Source organism: Rhinoraja longicauda, chromosome 2 (genome assembly GCF_053455715.1).
Source record: "Rhinoraja longicauda isolate Sanriku21f chromosome 2, sRhiLon1.1, whole genome shotgun sequence".
NCBI classification, from domain to species: Eukaryota; Metazoa; Chordata; class Chondrichthyes; order Rajiformes; family Arhynchobatidae; genus Rhinoraja; species Rhinoraja longicauda.
Window position 1 is genome coordinate 98206567 of NC_135954.1, and position 22970 is coordinate 98229536.

Sequence of the window (22970 nt, forward strand, 5' to 3'; positions counted from 1 at the left end):
TTATTTCATTTAACCTTTCCTATCCATGTACCCGTCCAACTGTCTTTTAAATGCTATTAAATGACAAACTGCATCACTGAAATAAAATCTTGGCTTCAATCAAACTTCCTCAAACTCAATTGCAACAAATCTGAAATCATCATCATTGGTCCAAAAACGCTCACCAAATCCACCCAAAACTTCATCCTCAACATTGATGGTCTCCCAGTATCCACCTCACCTCACATCCGGAATCTTGGAATCATCCTTGATCAAACCCTCTCCTTCGACAAACACATCAAACACATCACAAAGACAGCCTTCTTCCACCTCAAAAACATTGCCCGTCTCCGTCCATCCCTCTCCTCCACAGCTGCAGAAACCCTCATCCACGCTTTCATCACCTCCCGTCTGGACTACTGCAACAGCCTCCTCTATGGCGCACCCTCAAAAATCATCAATAAACTTCAATACATTCAAAACTCCGCTGCCCGTCTACTCACACACACCTCGATCCTTGACCATATCTCCCCCGTCCTTTATAAACTCCACTGGCTTCCCATCCCCCAGATAATCCAGTACAAAATCCTCCTCATAACCTACAAAGCCCTCCATAACCTGGCCCCATCCTACCTGACCGACCTCCTCCACAGGCACACTCCCACCTGCACCCTCCGCTCTGCCGCTGCCAATCTCCTATCCCCCCACATCCGGACCAAACTCAAATCCTGGAGGGACAGGGCTTTCTCCATCGCTGCTCCCACCCTATGGAACTCACTACCCCAAACCGTTAGAGACTCCTCCACACTCACCACATTCAAAACATCGCTGAAGTCTCACCTGTTCAGTACTGCCTTCAACCACTGAAGGTCACCTCACCTTCTGTCTCCTTTCTCTGTTCATTTATTTATTTACTTATTTATCTATTTATTCATTTCCCTATGTTCTCAAAATCTCTGTAAAGCGTCTTTGAGTATATGAAAAGCGCTATATAAATAAAATGCATTATTATTATTATTATTATTATTGAACCTGGCTCATTTACCTCCTTTTACAACTCATTCCATATACCCACCCACCTTCTGAGTGGAAAAAGTCACCCCTTCGGTTCCTATTAAATATTTCCCCTCTCACCTTAATTCTGTGTCCTCTGGTTCTTGATTTCCCCGACCCTGGGTAAAAGACTCTGTGCATTCACCCTATCATTTCTGCTCATGGTTTTATACACCTCTATAACATTACTGCTCAGTCTCCTGCACTCCAACGAATAACGTCCCAGCCTTTTTTTTAAATCAAAATAAACTTTATTCAGAGTAAAAAATATATACCAAAGAAGAAATGTGCAAAAATTCTTCCAACAATTTCAGGGGCTATACATACATTAATTAGCATTCAGTCTGAAGAAGGGTCTCGACCCGAAACATCACGCATTCCTTCTCTCCTGAGATGCTGCCTGACCTGCTGAGTTACTCCAGCATTTTGTGAAATAAATACCTTCGATTTGTACGAGCATCTGCGGTTATTTTCTTACACTACATTCATTAGCATTGTATTTGGTAGTGTTCACTGAGATATTCTCACACCCGGCACCCTTGCCACTCCAAGGCGATATCCCTTCCCTCGATTGAGGGGCGTCTCCACCACACCCTGCCCCCAATGTCCAGCAGCAGAAGAACCCTAGACTTTTTTTATTATTCAAAATAGACTTTGAGTAAAAAATATATACAATACAGGAACTGTGTTCTGACATTCTTCTGACATTCTTGGAGGCTACAGATACAGTCAATACAAGTGCAACGTAGTGTTTACACAATTTTACCCCACATCCTTCCCACTCATGTGGTCCCCTGGGGCGAAATCCCTTCCCTTATTTGGAGGGGTGTCCCCACCAGACTCTGCCCCCCAATGTCCAGCAGTCGATGGACAATAGACTGTGGTCCTCCCCCACAGAGCCCTGGCATTGGCTGTACCGAGCTTCAGTGCGTCATTCAGCAGGTACTCCTGCAGTCCGGAGAGGGCCAGTCGGCAGCATTCGCTCTCGCTCTGCTGGGAGGTCAACAAAGCTCGGGCAGACCAAAGAGCGCCTTTCACCGAGTTGATGACCTTCCAGCAGCACTTGACGTCCGACTGTGAATGTATTCCAGAAGGACCCTAGATTGCCCAACATCTCCCTATAGCTCAGGCCCCAGTGTCCTGGCAACAACCTTTTCTGCAGTCTTTCCATTTAATGGCATCCTATATTCTATAGCTGCCATAATGCTATATAATGCTTTAGCAGGGTGACCAAAACTGTACACAATACGTCAATGAGTACCTCATTGGGGATTTTTTGTATTGCTTTCCGAAAGTCCAAATGAACCGGATCTTTCGACAGTCTCCTATCTGTGACTTTTGTTTAAATATTCAATTAAGTTTATGCGACATAACCTGCCTGTGCAAGATAATTTTAGCTCTCTTTAATCAGCTGGAATCTGCCCAAGTGCTGAGTCACTCTATCCTTAATTATACATTTCAGTATCTTCCCTGCAACAGCTGTTCGGCTAATGTTTCTATCTTCCTGTTTTTTTCTTCTCCTACCTATCTTAATTGTGGAGTTACATTTACGTTTCTTTCTAATCTGAGGGGGCTTGAGTTCTAAATTGAGAGTTTATTTAGGTTATGACTCAAACATCTGTGTGTTTACTAAGTATGGTTTGCAAGAGGAGGAGAGAGGTGTTAATGGAGGAACCAATTACTCATTACTTAACTTGGTTCCTAAGTGAACTGGGGGAGAATGAAATTAGGATTGATGTACAATTAGTGTAAATGGGTGGTTTTGCTCTGCTCTGAAGACTGACACAAGGTTTTTGTGGAACTATAAATCTATTTCTATATGTACATTTCCACCAAATTGGAGGAAACCTCAGTCCCACGTCTATTTGATCAAGCCCTGTAAAATTCTGTATGATTCAATTAGATCACCTCTCATTCTTCTAAATTCTATAGACTCTTGGTCCAGTCTATTTTCTCCCTCCTGTCAGAACAAATTACTTTGAAGTTCTCCTCTCTGACGGGAGTTTTACAACACCCTCTCTCAGTGCTCTCCCTGTGCATTCTTGTATCTCCCTCTTTAGCAAATCTTCTCCAGCGAACAATGGGCCATTATGGACTCTTCCATTCCTGAGGTCATCTGTTGCCAGCCCTGATTTGCTCTGGCCTTTTCTTGCCTCCAGTCCCTCCCCCTACCACTGACTCTCAACCTGAAGAAGGGATCCGACGCAAAACATCGCCTATTGCTTTTCTCCAGAAATGCTCCTTGATCCGCTGGGTTGCTCCAGCATTTTGTGTCTAACTTCAGAACAAATTACCACTGGCTTCTGAGAAAACAATTCCTGCCATGAGTATATTGTGGGTTTGAGGTGAAAACTTAGAAATTGGAGAGGCATATCAAGGTTAACTCAAAGCTTTTGTCAAATGCCATTACAAGTGAGCAGCCAAGTTAATGTGAGCTCGACAAAGTGTAAACATAGAAATAAAAATTCCGCAATTATAGACAAAAATGCTGGAGAACCTCAGCAGGTCAGGCAACATCTCGGGAGAAAAAGGATGGGTGACGTTTCAGGTCGGGACCCTTCTTCAGACTGAGAGTCCCGACCCAAAATGTCACCTATCCATGTTCTCCAGAGATGCTGCCTGACCCGCTGAGTTACTCCAGTACTTTGTGTCCTTTTAGTGATAGTTACTATGGCTTAGTTCCCGGGCGATTCTGTCTCCCAAATTTGATGGAGTTTTTTTGAGGAGGTGACCAAGAGGATCAACTAGGGCAGGGCAGTAGATGTTGTACACTTGGACTTTATCAAGGTCTTTCACATACTAGGCTGGTCCAGAGGATAGAATATATGGAATCCATGGTGAGCTGTCAAATTGGATACAATGTGTGGGAAGGAACTGCAGAGGCTGGTTTGCACTGAAGATAGTCACGAAATGCTGGAGTAACACAGCGGGTCAGGCAGCATCTCTGGAGAGAAGGAATCGGTGATGTTTTGGAACAGTCCTCCACTGTCAGAGTGAGGCCACATGCAAATTGAAGGAACAGCACCTCATATTTTGCTTATGCAGCTATACCCAGCGGTATAAATACTGACATCAATAATTTTAAGTAACCTCTGCATTCCCTCTCACTCTGCCTCTCCCCCACCCTCACCATCCTGCTAGTTTCACTGTTCGCATCCATATATCGCTTTGATGTCACCTCTTCTACAGCCAACAATGGATCATTGTGGGCTCCACTTTTCCTTGGTTATCGGTGCTGGCTCTGATTTGTTCTGAATCTCTTCATACCGCTAGTTTCTCTCCCCACTGACTCTCAGTGTGAAGAAGGGTTTTGACACGAAACGTCACCTACTCCTTTTCTCCAGAGATGCTGCCTGACCCGCGGAGTTACTCCAGCTTTTTGCATCAAAAAATTAGATACAATATTGGCTTGGGTTTAGAGAAGCAGCAGGTGGAGTGAAGGGTTGTTTTTTTTCAGCATCGGAGCATTGTAACTAGTGGTATGCCACAGGGATTAGTCTTTTTTTATTCATCACATACCTTTGGGATGTGAGAGCACTTGGAGATAGCCCATGCGGTCACAGGGAGAACGTACAAACCCCATACAGTCAGCACCCGAGGTCAGGATCGAACCCGGCACACTGGTGCTGTGAGCAACTCTACCAGTTATGTAATATTATTGATGTGAATAAGATGAATAAAGATTGTCACCGTATAAAGAATAAAGACATTCCATTACACATTTTGGGTTTTCTTTGATTTTTTTGGAGACAATCACAATATTTTTTCTCCGCATTTTGTGCTTACTTATTGATCTGGGTTGTTAGCAAAGCCTTGATGATGTGTGCAAATCCTATGGGCTTCCTTTCCGTTGTAACATTGGGCTCTTGAGAGCTTGTGAATGGTTCCTTTGGTGATACTTTGGAAGATGTTAATCTGTCCGCTGATTTATCTTATCAGTCCTGTGGCATGTACGTCTTCCCATTTAAACCTTGAAAAGAGGCTTTTACTGCATTGTAATGAATGTTCACACTGCATCTGAATGTTCTGAATTTATCAAACAAAATATTGTTGAAACAAAACATTTAAATCATCATTAAATTTAATGTAATAATCATTTGGTATAAATAGGTACAAAGGAAGTCCGATAAATTAGTGCACAACATTATTATTTAATTGGGAGCCATGTCCTCAGCTGCTTGGACCCTAAACTCTTTAATTTCCTCTTCAAACCTCTCTACTTCTCCATCCTTTAAGGTGGTCTTCACATCTATCCTTTTAATGAAGCATTAATCGGCTCTCCTCTTTCCTCGTTTCCCTCAACACCAACTCTTTTGTTTCATGATGTACATCTGAAGGAACATCTATTTAGTTTTCAGTTTAGTTTAGTTTAGTTAGAGACCCAGCGTGGAAACAGGGCCTTTGGCCCACTGAGCCCTCATCGACCAGCGATCCCCACACATCCTACGCACATTAGGGGCAATTTACACTTATACCAAGCCAATTAACCGACAAACCTGTATGTCTTTGGAGTGTTGAAGGAAACCGAAGATCTCGGAGAAACCCCACGCCGTCACGGGGAGAACGTAAAAACTCCATACAGACAGCATCCAAAGTCGGGATAGAACCCGGGTCTCTGGCGCTGCAAGCGCTGTAAGGCTGAAACTCTACCTCTGTTGTTGTTATGTGTTGCTATGTTGAAGCCATTTTACAAATGGCGGTTCTTGTTCAACACTTTTGTCATCTGGAATTCTTCCACTGCCTGTCCAGTGCATGGTGAGATGCTAGATCCTGCTCAATGTGAATTAGATAAGCATCGAACCCTAAAGTGCCCTGTCCTCTTCAAGGCTCACGATCGTACCATTTAAAAAATATTCAGACCAGTACATGAATAGGATAAGTTTGGAAGGATATGCAGTCAGGTGGGACTAGTGTCGATAGAGTCATAGAATCATAGAGTCACAGAGTCATACAAAATGGAAACAGGCCCTTTGGCCCAAGTTGCCCACGCGGCCCAACATGCCCCATCTACACTCGTCCCATCTGCCTGTGGTTGGTCCATATCCCACTAAACATATTCTATAAGTGCAACTGTCTAAATGTTTCTTACATGTTTGAGAGTACCTGCCAACCACCTCCTCCAGCAGCTCATTCCATACACTTACCACCCGTCATGTAAAAAGATTCCCCTATTAAATCTTTCCCCCCTCACCTTAAACCTATGTCCTCTGGTTCTCAATTCCCAGAGAATGATCAGCCATGATCACATTGAATGGCGGTGCTGGCTCGAAGGGCCGAATGGCCTCCTCCTGCACCTATTGTCTATTGGATGATTTCAATCTGGAACAAACTGACTGAGGAGTTGTTTAAAACATGTACTCCAACAACACTTAAAAAATTACACATAAAATGCTGGAGTAACTCAGTGGGTAAGGCAGCATCTCTGTAGAAAAGGTATAGGTGACGTTTCGAGTCACACCCCCTTCTTCAGACTTCTTTCATCCCTCCGAAGCATTAAAAAGAAAATCTGGTTGGGCACTTTGTCAGTGCATAGAGGCTACAGACCAGATGCTGGTGCAAAGGGTTAGCACCGATGGATACTTGAGGGATAGCATGGAATGGTGGGCTAAAGGGCTTGTTTCAGCACTGTTTGAATCTATGACTTTCACTACCAGGGGTCCTGATACAATGACTCATTTGGAGGGCCACAGATTTCCTCTTACAATTTGGGGTTTGCTTATAAAGCCATGATTGAGACATATTCACACCAAAAGAGGTTTTAAAATACATTTACTTTAGGGCGGCACAGTGACGCAGCAGTAGAGCTGCTGCCTTACAGTGCCAGAGACCCGGGTTTGATCCTGAACATGGGTGCTGTCTGTACGGAGTTTGCACGTTTACCCTGTGCCCGCGTGGGTTTTTTCTGGGTGCTCCGGTTTCCTCCCTCCCACACTCCAAAGACGTGCAGGTTAATTCTCCTAGGCAAAATTGTAAATTGTCACTAGTGTGTAGGATAGTGCTAGTGCACGAGGTGATCGCTCGTCGGCACGGACTGGGTGGGCCGAAGGGCCTGTTTCTGCGCTGTATCTCTCTAAAGTCTCTAAAGTCTCCAAAGGCTCCAGACACTAGCAAGTTTGCAGATGACACAAAGCTGGGTTGCAGTGTGAACTGCGAAAAGGATGTTAGGAGGTTGCAGGGTGACCTGGACAGGTTGAGTGAGTGGGCAGATGCGTGGCAGATGCAGTATAACAGATAAATGTGAGGTTATCCACTTTGGCAGCGAAAACAAGGAGGCAGATTATTATCTGAATGGTGTCAGGTTAGGTAAGGGGGAAGTGCAGCGAGACCTGGGTGTCCTTGTACACCAGTCACTGAAAGTTGGCGTGCAGGTACAGCAGGCAGTGAAGAAAGCTAATGGCATGTTGGCCTTCATAACGAGAGGATTTTAGTATAGGAGTAAAGAGGTTCTTCTGCAGTTGTATAAGGCCCTGGTAAGACCACATCTGGAGTATGTGTACAGTTTTGGTCTCCTAATTTGAGGAAGGACATCCTTGTAATTGAGGCAGTGCAGCGCAGGTTCACGAGATTGATCCCTGGGATGGCGGGACTGACATATGAGGAAAGATTGAAAAACTAGGCTTGTATTCACTGGAGTTTAGAAGGATGAGAGGGGATCTTATAGACACATATAAAATTATAAAAGGACTGGACAAGCTCGATGCATGAAAAATGTTCCCAATGTTGGGCGAGTCCAGAACCAGGGGCCACAGTCTTAGAATAAAGGAGAGACCATTTAAAACTGAGGTGAGAAGGGACTTTTTCACCCAGAGAGTTGTGAATTTGTGGAATTCTCTGCCACAGAGGGCAGTGGACGCCAAATCACTGGATGAATTTAAAAGAGAGTTAGATAGAGCTCAGGGGGCTAGTGGAATCAAGGGATATGGGGAGGTTGGGCTCAAGGTTACTGATTGTGGATGATCAGCCATGATCACAATGAATGGCAGTGCTGGCTCGAAGGGCCGAAAGGCCTCCTCCTGCACCTATTTTCTATGTTTCATATTTCCTCTGTTCCTCTACATTTCAGTTTACTTGAAAATTTGCCTTCCATTCAAACTTAACCAACGATCAGTGCGAGCAAGTCAGGTGTTAACTTAACCAGTCGCTGTGTCCTCCTGATTCGCTCATCTCTCGTGACTGGGTGACGGCTGGATGCCTTGATTGGCCAAATAAATTCCCGTTGCCATGACTCTGTTGCTAGGATCGCTGTGGTGTCTAGACCCAGTAGGAAGCATATAATGAATTATGGATGGTTGATTTTCTGTGTGCTGTTTGATCTGAAATGCAGATGAGTTCAAATACCATCTCTTGTACTCGTTGCTTCATTATAACAATCCTCAACGTTGAATCAGAATGTGCCAACCGCATACTCCCAGGTGCCACTATGAAGAGAGCAGACGGTTAATGCCAATTATTATGCAACGGGGAAAATAAGAGCTACCATCCGCTTTTATTCATTGATGCACTATAGAATGTTTAATGAACTCCTTGACCTTTGTGATATCTTTAAGCTTCAGAGGGAAAGTGATGTACGATATATTACTGAGCATTCATTCAATCTCTTCCTGCTTTGTTTTAAGGAAAAACATTATTTTTTTTTGCCTGCCAAGCTGAATTCCTGTTTCAGTCCTGCCATTTACAAATGTTATATTTTTCAGTGAAGACAGACACAAAAATAATTCAGCAGGACAGGCAGCATCTCTGGAGAGAAGGAACGGGCGACGTTTCGGTTCGAGACGCTTCTTCAGACTGGTTAGGGATAAGGGAAACGAGAGATATAGGCATTTTTCAGTCATTGGTAGGGGAATGTAGCCTGATTGGTGACCTTTATTTCTCTTTGTCCTCCCCCACCCCCCACCCCCCGCCCCCCCCCCCCCCCCCCCACCACCACCCCCCTCCCCCAGGCCTTTCTCTCCAATACTTTGAAAGCCCAACTTCCAGCATAGACTGTTTTCCCGTCCGCCTCATAAATAAGTTTTCCAGTCCGCTTTGGATTAGAGGGGGCTGTGACCTCTGCCTCCATCTACTTGCTCAGATGCTAGAACTGTTGAAATTTAGGATGTGAAATATGACTGTAAACATGGAGATTGTGTCACAAAGATTCATTAAAATTGGGCCAGGCCAAACACTTAGAAGAGTATCCCCAGCAATTTATTCTACCCTATAATAACTGTTTGAAACTGGGCAAATATAATATATATATATATTTATATAAATTACAGATCTCATTACCATGGAGTTTTGCAGAACATTAACCCTTCTCCATTATTTTAAATGTAAAAAATATGTTCTTGTTAAAATTTAAATGCGCCATGGTAAAGATATCAAAATAAAATGAACCGAGACGCAAAAGCTGATTCATTATTTGGCTGAAATGAGAGCAAATGTTTGAACATCAAGCCACATTACATAGTTATATAAATCAGGCTCATGAGCGTAATTAAATACTGGCAAAACTGTCAAAAATCACTATTAAAATGCCATCCGTGTTAATCCAGAGAGGAGCATTAAAGCTGTCACCTCCCTGTAAAGGCAGAAAAATAGTGCAAGGTATTTGTCCCAATAGAGGGCATACAATGCTCACTCTCCAGTAGAGATTTCAATAACTCTGATGACTTTGCAAAGTTTAACTCCAAAAGTGCAAGGTCTTTCTAAGTACCTGCTTCTCCGTGGCAGTATTGGGATAAAAATACAAGAAGTGTGTGGGAAGGAACTGCAGATGGGGGTTATACTGAAGGTAGACACAAGATGCTGGAGTAATTCAGCGGGTCAGGCAGCATCTCTGGAGAGAAGGAATGGGTGACATTTCGGGTCGGAATCCTTCTTCAGACTGAAAGATAGAGGTGGTGGGGTGGGGGAAAAAACTGGAGGTGAGAAAAAGCGAGAATAAATCAGTGCTGGCCACAGATGACCTCAGGAAAGGTGGAGTCCATAATGTCGATGGTCGGCATGGAGTCGGTGGGCCAAAGGGCCTGTTTCCACGCTCTATCATTAAAGTAAACTAACATTCATTTGCATAGTGCATTTCCTCAGGGGTGAAAGAGATTGTCTTAAATTCCTCCCTCCTGTCCCCTGATTATCCATTACAAGCGGAATATTTTAGTGCCTTCCACCATGATGCCTGAACTAAAAACATTATGTTAGAATTTTTACTTCCCATTATTAATTCCCCAGTCTCATCTTCTGTGAGATTCTTCTGCTAGCACACTGTAAAGTCAGTGGAAACGGCATCAGGTCAGGAGATTGGTGAGTTTACGTAGTAGCACAGTTTCCACAATTGCTCCTCTCTTGCTGTAAGATTCATTTTCAGGCTTTGAGCACCCCTGGGATGACTGATATTTGCCACCCATTCCAAGCTGCTCTGAATCCCCGCAACCGCCCCTGCCGAACTGCCCTGCTGGTGAGCAGCCTGCTAGACTATTTTGGAGAACAGTTCACAGTCTTCTGAAGAAGGGTCTCGACTCCAAAAGTCACCCATTCCTTCTCTCCAGAGATGCTGCCTGCCCCGCGGAGTTGCTCCATCTTTTTGTTTTTTTGTGTCTATTCGCAATCAACTGCCCTGGATTTAGGGTTTTTAAAATATATTTATGCGGTGTGGGAATTGTTAGAAATGCCTGCATTCATTGTCCATCTTTAATTATCTTGGAGTGGCGACAACCCAACTTTTTGAACTGCTGTCATCCTCCTGTTGAAGATGCCATCACAATATAATTGTGTTGGGAATTCCAGTTACACCTGGTGACCATCAAGTGACCACACATTTCCATTGACACGGAGAGGGCAGATGTAACTGTGCATGAAGTAAGTAAGTGGCTTTTTATGGCAGCCATTTGGTTTTCCTGGGTGCAGAATTTTATTCCCAGATGTAAACCAATCGGAGTTCGTTCTCAATTCCCATGTTGGAGTTTGAATTGATGGAAGGGTGAAATTAGTCAATGGCAATAGAGTCATAGAGTCATAGGGTCAGACAGACCGGAACAGACCTTTCAGCCCAACCTGACCGTGCCGACCAAAATGTCCCATCTGTACTAGTCCCACTTGTCTGTGTTTTGCCCATATCCCACTAAACCTAAACCTTTCCTATTCATAAGACATCATATTATTGAAGAATTCCTATCAACAACATTACAGTACAGAACGTTGCAATTACATTTGGCACACTACATATTTGGCACGGCGAAAAAGGAGTGTGTCGTTAAAGTTTGAAAATACATTGAGCAGCAGAAAATGGCCAAAAACCTAATAACTCCTTTTGTCCAACAATCTGCCAATCACCCCCCCCCCCCTTGTCTTTGTACACCAATGACCTACAGTGTCCTCCATCCTTAATGTTTGGGACAAAGACCCATCATTTATTTATTTGCCACTGTACTCCACAATTTGAGATTTGTAATAGAAAAAAAATCATACGTGGTTAACGTGCACATTGTCAAATTTTAATAAAGGCCATTTTTGTACATTTTGGTTTCACCTTGTCGAAATTACAGCAGTGTTTATACGTTTGGGATACAGCAATGTCATGTAAATGAAAGTAGTCATGTTTAGTATTTTGTTGCATATCCTTTACATGCAATGACTGCTTGAAGTCTGCGATTCATGGACATCACCAGTTGCTGGGTGTCTCTGGTGATGCTCTGCCAGGCCTGTATTCCAGCCATCTTTAGCTTATGCTTGTTTTAGGGTCTAGTTCCCTTTCCGTCTTCTCTTCAGCATATAAAAGGCATGCTCAAATGGGTTCAGATCGGGTGAATCACTTGGCCACTCAAGAATTGACCATTTTTTAACTTTGACAAACTCCTTTGTTGCCTTAGCAGTATGTTTGGGATCATTGTCTTGCTGTAGAATGAAGTGCCGGCCAATGAATATCGAGGCATTTGTTTGAACTTGAGCAGATAGGATGTGACTATACACCTCAGAATTCATTATACTACTACCATCAGCAGTTGTATCATCAATGAAGATAAGTGAGCCAGTACCTTCAGCAGCCATACATGCCCAGTCCATAACACCCCCACCACCATGTTTCACAGATGAAGTGGTATGCTTTGGATCTTGGGCAGTTCCTTCTCTCCTCCATACTTTGCTCTTGCCATCACTCTGATATAAGTTAATCTTCGTCTCGTCTGTCCACAAGACCTTTTTCCAGAACTGTGGTTGCTCTTTTAAGTACTTCTTGGCAAACTGTAACCTGGTCATCTTATTTTTGCGGCGAACCAGGGGTTTGCATCTTGCAGTGTAGCCTCGGTATTTCTGTTCATGAGGTCTTCTGATGCCCTGAAATGGGAGGGACTATGTATAAAGACAGCTGTAATTTCTACATGGTGAAACCAAAATGTTAAAAAAAATACCCTTTAATAAAATCTGACAATGTGCACTTTAACCACATGTGATTTTATTTCTATTACAAATCTCAAATTGTGGAGTACAGAGGCAAATAAATAAATGATCGGTCTTTGTCCCAAACATTATGGAGGGCACTGTACCATGCTTTGTCCTGCCCCTCCACACTTCTAGCTTTTTCTCATTCCACCCCTGCAATCATGATGAAGAAGTGTCACACACGCACACACACACACAAGCACACTCACACACATGCACACATACACACGCACACAAAGACACACACGCACACTCACATGTACACACACACACGTACACACACACACACACACACAAATATACCACATGCACGCACAAACGCGCGCGCACACACACATACACACACTCACACATACACACAGACACATATACATGCACACATACACACAGACATAGACATACATACACAAATATATCACATGCATGCACGGACGTGCACACACACACATTCACATGCATACCTAGAGACACATATACACAAGCATGCACGCATGCACACACCCACAAATGCATGCATGCACACATACACACACAGCAATCTCTACGTGTAATTTGTAAAGCAACATATTGAAAGGGTTAACAACTCCCAACCTGTTATGATAAGAAACATGCAGATAAACTCACTGATGATGACTGACAGAATGTGACATTGAGGCCAGCTGTGGTCATTCCCCAGATGGTACTGATGAAAATGATAAGCTAAATACCACAAGTATCCCGATTGCATTATCAGCTGAGACCGTGTAAAATGTCAGCGTCTCGCTGCTCTCCATGAATAACTAAGTCGGACTATGTGTTATGAAGGGAGATATTTGTCATGATTGAAATGTGCTGCCATTGATCTTCCAGAGGTTGCTTCTATGAAATTCATCTTTGTCTCGTGTAGCTGAAATCAAGATGACCTTGTGGCAGCTTTCCTTACCTGGAGCTTGTGTTGGTGAAGCAAATGGCAAATATATAGAAAGGCCCCAAAGCTTGCCCATAGCTAGCTTATATTAAATCATATATCAGTCTGGACCAGAAACGTCACCCATTCCTTCTCTCTAGAGATGCTGCCTGTCCCGCTGAGTTACTCCAGCATTTTGTGTCTATCTAGCATATATTAAAGATAGACACAAAATGCTGGAGTAACTCAGCGGGACAGGCATCATCTCTGGAGAGAAGGAATGGGTACCTTATATTAGTTTAGTTTAGTTTAGTTTAGAGATACAGCGCGGAAGCAGGCCCTTCGGCCCATCGAGTCCGCACAGGCCAGCGATCACCGCACATTGACACTATTTCACACACACACGGGACAACGTACATTTATACCAAGCCAATCAATCTACAAACCTGTACTTCTTTGGAATGTGGGAGGAAGGTGGAGATCCCAGAGAACACCCATGCGGGTCATGAGGAGAACGTACAAACTCCGTGCAGACAGCACCCGTAGCCAGGATCGAACCCGTGTCTCTAGGGCTGTAAGGCAGCAACTCTACCGTCACGCCACCGTGCCATATTGTTAATATGGAGAGGCTACAAGGCGTTGTGTGGGGTGGGGCAGGGAGGGTGGTGGGTGATGGAGTCGATCCAGGGGCTGATTGTAGGGAACAATGTTGCTGACCACTTCGAAACAGATGGATTGGCCGCAATAACTGTCTTAACTAGTGCGGTCAAGATGAAAGGACACAAGAAAAAAAGCTAATGATTGAAAACTGAAATGCAAGACGTAAGATGCTGAAAATAACAGATCGATGTGACAGTAACAAAGCAAGCACTGCTTCTCATGTAGACAGCAATCTTGCAGCATTTGATTGACTCCTTTTTATCTGAGCTCACTTGAAATCTTGTGAATTACTTTCTGATTAAAATTGAACTGATGTCACGTCAACAAGGGCTTTGTGGTACAAACAAGAATTTGTTGTTTAGTTTAGTTTAGTTTAGAGATACAGTGAGGAAAACAGGTCCGTCGGCACACGGAGTCCACGCCGACCAGCGATCACACCGTACATCAGCACTACCCTACACTCTAGGGACAATTTACAGAAGCCAATTACCTTCAATCCTGCATGTCTTTGGAGTGTGGGAGGAAACCGGCGCACCAGGAAAATACCCTCGCGGTCACAGGGAGAACGTACAGACAGCGCCTGCAGTTGGGATCGAACCCGGGTCTCTGGTGCTGTAGTGCAGCAACTCCACTGCTGCACCACCATGCCCTCTGTAGCCAGAGTATTTCGCCTCATGACATACCATGTATATTCTTTGTATTAATCCACCTGTGTAGGGGTAGCACTGTGATGCAGCTAACACTGTGATGCATCCTGCAGTTCCAGAGACCAAGGTTTGATCCTGAACTCCGGTGCTATCAGTGTGGAGTTTGCATGGTCTCCCTGTGACTGGATGGGTTTCCTCCAGGTGCACTGATTTCCTCTTAAATCTCAAAGATATGTGGATTGGAAGGTTCACTGGCCATCATTAATAGCCCCAAATGTGCAGGTGAGTGGTAGAATCTGAGGGGGATCGATGAGAATGTGGGATTGGTTTATTATTTTAAAACAAGAAACTGCAGATGGTGGTTAATACACAAGAGGACTCAAAGTGCTGGAGTAACTCAGCAAGCCAGGCAGCATCTCTGGAGAACATGGATAGGTGACGTTTCACAGAGTGCTGGAGTAACTCAGCGGGTCAGGTAGCATCTCTGTAGAACATGGATTGGTGATGTTTCACAGTGTGCTGGAGTAACTCAGCAAGTCAGGCAGCAGCTCTGTAGAACATGGATTGGTGATGTTTCACAGAGTGCTGGAGTAACTCAGCAAGTCAGGCAGCATCTCTGGAGAACATGGATAGGTGATGTTTCTGAAGAAGGATCGTGACTGAGTGGCTGATCATCTAAAATCAGTACCCTGTTCCTGCTTTCTCCTCATATCCCTTGATTCCGTTAGTCCTAAGAGCTAAATCTAACTCTCTCTTGAAAACATCCAGTGAATTGGCCTCCACTGCCTTCTGTGGCAGAGAATTCCACAGATTCACAACTCTCTGGCTGAAAAAGGTTTCCCTCATCTCAGTCCTAAATGGCCTACCCCTTATTCTTGTGCTGTTCTCGTTCCTCAATTATAATTTATAATTATAATTTTGCAGGTTGAAGTACCACTCCAGAAGGTTAAGCAACATGCTATTGAGACTTTGCTTGATATGTCCTGGAGCTCGCAGGATAGCTGGCTCTTCAGAAGGTTGGCTCATTATCACCTCCCCAATGGCTGCTTTCAGCAAACAATAAATACTGGAGGGATGTACCTCCTTTTCTGACCCCAAAATGTGACTTGGAGATATATGTTACAAATATATATGTGAGGGTGGCACAGTGGCGCAGCGGTAGAGTTACTGCTTTACAGCGCCAGAGACCCAGGTTCGATCCTGACTACAGATGCTTTCTGTACCGAGTTTGCACGTTCTCCCCATAACCTGAATGGGTTTTCTCCCAGATCTCTGGTTTCCTCCCACACTCCAAAGATGTACAGGTTTGTAGGTTAATTGACTTGGTAAAATTGTAAATTACCCCTAGTGTGTGTAGGATCGTATGTATTAGTGTGCGGGGAGCGCTGGTCGGTGTGGACTTGGTGGGCTGAAGGGCCTGTTTCCATGCTGTCTCTCTAAACTAAACTAAACTGAAGATATATGTTGAAATATACAGACACATACCTATATGCATACGTAGATATATATGAAGGCTCACTCCAGTGTTTAGTGACCTTTTATTCCGACTGATTTCAAGTTATTTGTATGGGGCTGTTGTCCGTAGACTGTGTCAAACACTTTCTATTCTCTCCAGGGTTTTCAATCAGTCAGACTGATACCCGGATCAAATGCAATAACATGAGGGAAATTTATTAATATTTTATTGATAGAGTTATAATATTCAATGCATATTGAACATAATGACAAAATTAATTAGAGTTTAATTTGGTTTCATTTTTGGATTGTTTCCTTCGATTTTTCTCCTCTACAATCCGCTTCCTCTGCCGAAGAAATCCATGCATAGCAGATCAATTCATGGACACTGATTAATTTTCACTTGGCTTGGGGGCAAGGGTGGGGGAGGGAGATGTGAAGAGCTATTATTCATGCAGGTACAATAGTGAACTGTGTGTACCACTGGCCTAGTGGTCAGGACACGTCAGGATATGTGGCACAGCATACGGCACAATGGCGCATCGGTAGAGTTGCTGCCTTACGGCGCCAGACACCCGGGTTCGAGCCTGACTGCGGAGTTTGCACGTTCCCCCTGTGACCACGTGGGTTTTCTCTGGGTGCTCTGGTTTCCTCCCACACTCCAAAGGCATGCAGGTTTGTAGGTTAATTGTCTTCTGTAAATTGACCCTAGTGTGTAGGATAGAACTAGTGTACAGGTGATCATTGGTCAGCGTGGACCCGTTGGGCCGAAGGGCCTGTCTCCACACTGTATCTCCAAATATGAAATCGCTGTCAAATGCAGCTCAATCAGCGCTGTTCTCATTCCTCAAACATAAGTTTGACTTTAATGTTGTTTCGGACCTCACTTACGTGGATGGGTTTGTCAAAGGTGGCGTATGGAACGTTACCGCACAAAGGTTCAAGAAAATAGGAGCAAGTATTGGCCAACTAGCCCCTTCCCCATCCTTCTATATAACCATGGCTGATCTACGCTGGCCTCTGCTGCTCTTCTGTGGCAGTTCCACATGGGCCTCATTTCCCCTATCTTTCAAAAATGATCTCATTCTAACTTACATACTTCTGATGATCCATCCTCCACAATCCTCTGGGGCAGAGGATTCCAGAGATTCACAACCCGCAACATAGAAATTTCTACACACCTCCATTTTAAATGACCGGCCCCTTATCCTGCACTTGAGTCGCTTATTTGAGGCTGTACCACGAGTGAAATCATCTTAGCATTTGCCCAGTTATGCCCTCTCAGGCCCTTATATTTCACCATAAGGCCACCACATTATCTTCTGAACTGCAAAGAATACAGAACCAAAGAACTCAGCAAGATAAGAATGCATGGGATTTTCGGAAATAAGATTTGGGAGCAGCTTGCGAACAGAAAACAGAGCAGGCGTTTTCAACATTCTTGTTTAGAGTTCAGAGATGGAGCATGGAAACAGGCCCTTTGGCCCATTGACTCCATGCTGATCATTGACCACCCGCACACTATTGTTATGTAATCCCACTTTCTTATCCCACACACTAGGGCCAATTTACAGAAACCAATTTACCTACAAATTGGCCTCAGCAAAATTTCCACTTGTGCGTGGAGATCGGATCCAAAAGTGGGGTAACATTGGACTAGTGTGAAATGATCAATGGTTGCTCTCTGTATGGAGTTTGCATGTTCTTCCCGTGACAACGCGGGTTTCCCCTGGGTGCTCCGATTTCCTCCCACACTCCAATGACCTACAGGCTTGTAGGTTAATTGGCTTTGGTAAGTTGTAAAAATTGTCCTCAGTATGTGTGTTAGTGTACGGGGTGTTCGCTGGTCAGTGCGGACACGGTGGGCCGAAGGGCCTTTTTCAGCATTGTATCTGTATCTCAAGTCTGAGCTAGAATGATGAGTCTTGGTGAACTACTTAATTGAGGTGGAGGTGAGGAGGACATTCTTCTCTCTGAGGCTTGTGATTTATTGGAATTTATTATTTCAGTGAAGGGCGTCATTTACTTCAAGGCTGATATGGCTGTATTTGATCAATGGGAAGTCATAGGTTATGGAAAACAAACAGGAAAGTGGAGCAGAGGTTAAGGTCGGATCAGCCATGATTTTATTGAACAATGGAGCAGGATTGAAGAGGATTATTGCTTTTGATTCTTGTTCTTATTCTCTTGCCCTTCACACTGCACTTCCAGCAGGAGGCGCTGGAGAGTCAGACGAGGCCAACTCCCCAATGCAAACTCACCTCCCCATGCCCTAACTTGCTCCCTTCTACTGGTGTTCTCTCCGACTTATGTTAGCCTCGTGTCTCGTTTAAAATTACCTTTGTTCAACTCTCTGTGCTCTCTAACCACATCTGCCACCATCGCCCATCTGTTTCTGGTCTCTTGCACATCCTCAATTTATTTTGCTCCACCATTAAAATCCTCTGCCACTTAACTTCGGGAACTTCTCTCCCCAAAACCCTCTGCCTCGCAGCCCCCCGCTCTCTCTCTCTTCTCCTTTAAGAGGCTCGTTGGCAAGCATTTGCTTATCATCCTTATTATCTCCAATGCGTCTCAGTGCCTGATAAATCCATTTATTAAAATAAGGAGCTCTATCAGGCTTAAGACCTGATAGAAATATATAACATTATTAGAGGCATAAGTAGGGTGGGCAGTCAGAACTTTGTCCCAAGGGTGGAAATATAAAGGATTAAAGGACATTGCTTAAAGCTGAGAGGGGCAATGTTTAAAGGAGATGTGCAAAGCAAGATTTTTATAGGGGTTGGCGAATGCCTGGAACATGATGCCAGGCGTGGTGGTGGAGGCAGATACGATAATGGCATTTCAGGAGCATTTAGATCAGCACACAGAAATGCCTGAAATGGTGGGATATGGATCATGTGCAGGTAGAGGAGATTAGCTTACTTTGGCATCATATTCAGCATGGGCATTGTGGGCTGAAGGATTATATATGTGCTGTACTGTTCTACATTTTATGTTTTAAAGGAGAAACATCCATGCCAGCTGTTGTTGCTGTTGCTGCTGCTGCCTTGTCCGTAACACATGTCCCTTTATCTTCTGAGCTGTCTGGAGATAAGGCTTACCAAGAAATTCACAACTTGGTCAGCTGTGTTAAAATGTGTTACATTCGTAGAGTCAGCACTTGCCTCTGACACTTATTCCATTGAATTCATTGACCGTTAATTGGCGCTAAATTTCAGGGCAACTATCTTTAATTAGTGGGAGTCAATTGCTTCTGACGATATGCAAAAATCATTCCTGTGCATGAAAGATCACATTTTCCACATTTTGTTCCCCAGCTTTTAAAGCAAATAACCCCCAAAAATATGTAAATGCGCAAAAGGTCAATAAACTTTTACATTTGTCGATAAACTGGGCAAACATTTCAATGTTCAGAAGGTTAAGGCATTCACACAGTTTAGTTAACTGTCTTGCTTTTGGTACTGACATTTTTAAGAGTCTGTTAAGCACTAGATGATAGATTTTCAATTCCAGGTGTTGGCCTTCTTCATTGTGGTCAGTCAATCGGAAGAGAATTAGACATAAGGGATATTAGTGGATTGATTAGGAGCCATTTCAAGATGTTCCCTGGGAACATGATCCCTTAGCAATAACTGTGGAACAACTTATAGCTCAACAGTTCTGAATTGTAAGGGTAGATAGGATGGTAAGTGAAAAATTAACATTTTCAATTGGTTATTCATAATAGTCAAGGTATATTATTCAGCCACCTGTAAACCTGGAAATGCTAAGCTATCATCGAGTCATGCAGTGTGGAAACAGGCCCTTCTGCTCACATCGACCACCATGCCCCACCTACACTAGTCCCACTTGCCTGCATTTGGCCAAATCCTAAACCTATCCTATCATGTACCTGTCCAAATGTTTATTAAATGTTGTGATAGTTCCTGCCTCAACTACCTCCTCCGGCAGCTCATTCCATACACCCACCACCCTTTGTGTAAAAAAATAACCCCTCAGGTTTTAATGAAATCTATCCCCCCTCACCTTAAACCTATGTTCTCTGGTCTATATCGCCTTGGAGCAAGTATATGTATATGTTCCATTTCTGTTAACGAACAAATTTCCTCTCTACATAGAAGGAGACACACTAGGAATTGCAGATGCAGCAATATTGAGCAAAACTCTAAGTGCTGGAGTAACGCTTAAAGCATAGACGGATACTGTGCTAATGTCGACGAATGGAATTCGTGTAGATGGGCAAATATCTTGACATGAACATATTGGGCTGAAGGGCCCTTTTCGATGTCGTACAACTCTATGACACTCGAAGGAAGCCCGCATTGCTACAGTGAGATCATACAAACTCTATACAGACAGCACCAGAAGTCAGAGTAACTGCAGGTTAGGCAGCATCTCTAGTGGGCATGAGCAGGTAAAGTTTCAGATTTCTAGTTCCAAACTCTTCAGAGTTGCTCTAGCACTCAAGATTCCAGCATCTGTAGTTCCCTGTGGCACCAGATGTCAGGATAGACCAGAAGTCACTGAAGCTTGGAGGCAACAGCTCTACTAGCTGTGGTACAGTGGCACAGGGGTAGAATTACTGCCTTACAGCTCCAGAGACCCGGGTTCAATCCTGATCGCAGGTGCTATCTGTACAGAGTTTGTGCGTTCTCCCTGTGACCACACAGGTTTTTTTTTGGGTGCTCTGACTTCCTCCCACACTCCAAAGGCGTACAGGTTTGTAGGTTAATTGACTTAGGTAAAATTGTAAATTGTCGCTGTTGTGTAGGATAGTGCTGGTGTACGAGGTGATCGCTGGTCGGCGCGGACTCACCTGTTTCCACGCTGTATCTCTGAAGTCTAAAGTCTAAGGTAAAGAAAGTTATGCTCTGACAACCTTAGAGTGGCTCATGAAAGTTAGATAGATTTTAGCCCATATTTTCGAAAACAGTGCCAATCATTAGTTTAGATCTAAGTTTCGAGCATTACTTGATGAACCACATGTGTGTTGGTCAAGGAGATGTCACAATCCACAACACAAGGTGAAATGCCAATAGTCAACCTTGCAGTTGTAGCGTAGTAGCTGTTAAGATTGTCTGTGATGAAGTTGAAACTTGTCGAGGGAGGCAGAGTGAAGTACTATCCGTTGCAGTTTGACATTCATTTTCACTGAGAATTGATCATCAGGCTGGGCGTTCAATGAGTGACTAATCAGACACTATCCTTTTTGTGTTACTGCCCTTGACAAAGTTCTGTAATCTTGTCTCATCTAATGTAAAAATAGCGCAGCTTGAATCTCCTCTAGACCAATTTCTGCTATGGTTCTGCCATCATTAATCACTCGTCAGGTCTGGGGATCTGTCTCAGTAGACAGTTCAATCCTGTGTGGTGAGTCTTTGCTCTTGGCCCCATTTTGTGCTCTTCAATGCATTTGGGGCCTTGACTAAAATCTTTATATCCTCTCTAGCCACAGATGAGGCCCCAGAGGGCAGCGTTAGTTGCTGTCTTACAGCGCCAAACACCTGGGTTCGATTCTGACCACAGGCGTTGTCTGTACAGCGTTTGTAAATTCTCTCCGTGACCTGTGTGGGTTTTCCCCGGGTGCTCCCGTTTCCTCCCACATTCCAAAGACGTACAGGTTTGTAGGTTAAATGGCTTAGGTAAAAATTGTAAATTGTCCCTAGTGTGTGGGATAGTGCTTGTGTATGGGGTGATCACTGGTCGGCGTGGACTCGATGGGCCAAAGGGACCTGTTTCTGCGCTGTATCTCTAAACTAAATTAAATTAAACTAAACTAAACAAAACTAAAGGCTGGAGTGTAGCCAATGTTGTTCAGTGTCAGCCTCATGAAGCTGTTGGAGAGATTTCTTCAGGATAGGATTTACTTGCATTTGGAAGAGAACAGGACAACTCCAGAGTAGACAGCATGGGTCTGTCCATGGCAGGCCAACCATGTATCCTTCAGTCAATCAACAATTAGAATTCATACTGACTGCATCGAAGGAGGGTTTTCTTGCTCCATTTTTGAGTGCCAGGTTGGTAGGACTTACTGTGCGTTAATACACCACAGAGCCTCTGTCAGCCTTCCTTCGATGTCAACTTACATCTGTGCTGTAAGCCGATTCTTCATAATGACTCTCAGGCCTGTTTGGCTGCTGGCAATGCAGGTTGAAGTGATTTTCAATTGAATCTTCAACCCGCATGGCTGGAAGTAATACTTGTTTTCTGAAGTAGGCCCGTTTGAGTTCAGCGGACTAATGATATAACTGCTGATTGCTCAAGCAAGTCTCCAGCTTAAGCTCAGCTGGTCACTCGGTGAAAACTCTGCAGTTGGAGATGAGAGAGATCCTTCCAGCAGCCAAGTCCCTAAATCCAAAACACAGCATCGGTTTATACAGATTCAGAGACAGTTTCTTTCCAGCTGTTGTCAGGCAACTGAACCATCCTACCAACAACTAGAGAGCAGTCCTGAGCTACTATCTAGTATAAGAAAATAACTGCAGATGCTGGTACAAATCGAAGGTATTTATTCACAAAATGCTGGAGTAACTCAGCAGGTCAGGCAGCATCTCGGGAGAGAAGGAATGGGTGACGTTTCGGGTCGAGACCCTTCTTCAGACTGAGGCTACTATCTACCTCATCGAAGACCCTCAGACTATAATCGGACTACACTGGACTTTATCTTGCACTAAACGTTATTCCTTTTATTCTGAACCTGTACACTGTGGACGGCTTGATTGCAATCATGTATAGTCTTTCCACTGAATGTTTAGCACACAACACTGTACCTCGGTACACATGACAATAAACTAAATTAAATTAAATGCATGTGCTGATGACATGTCTCTCTCATCAGCTCCGCTGGTCCTTTCAGCATCCATTATTGGCAA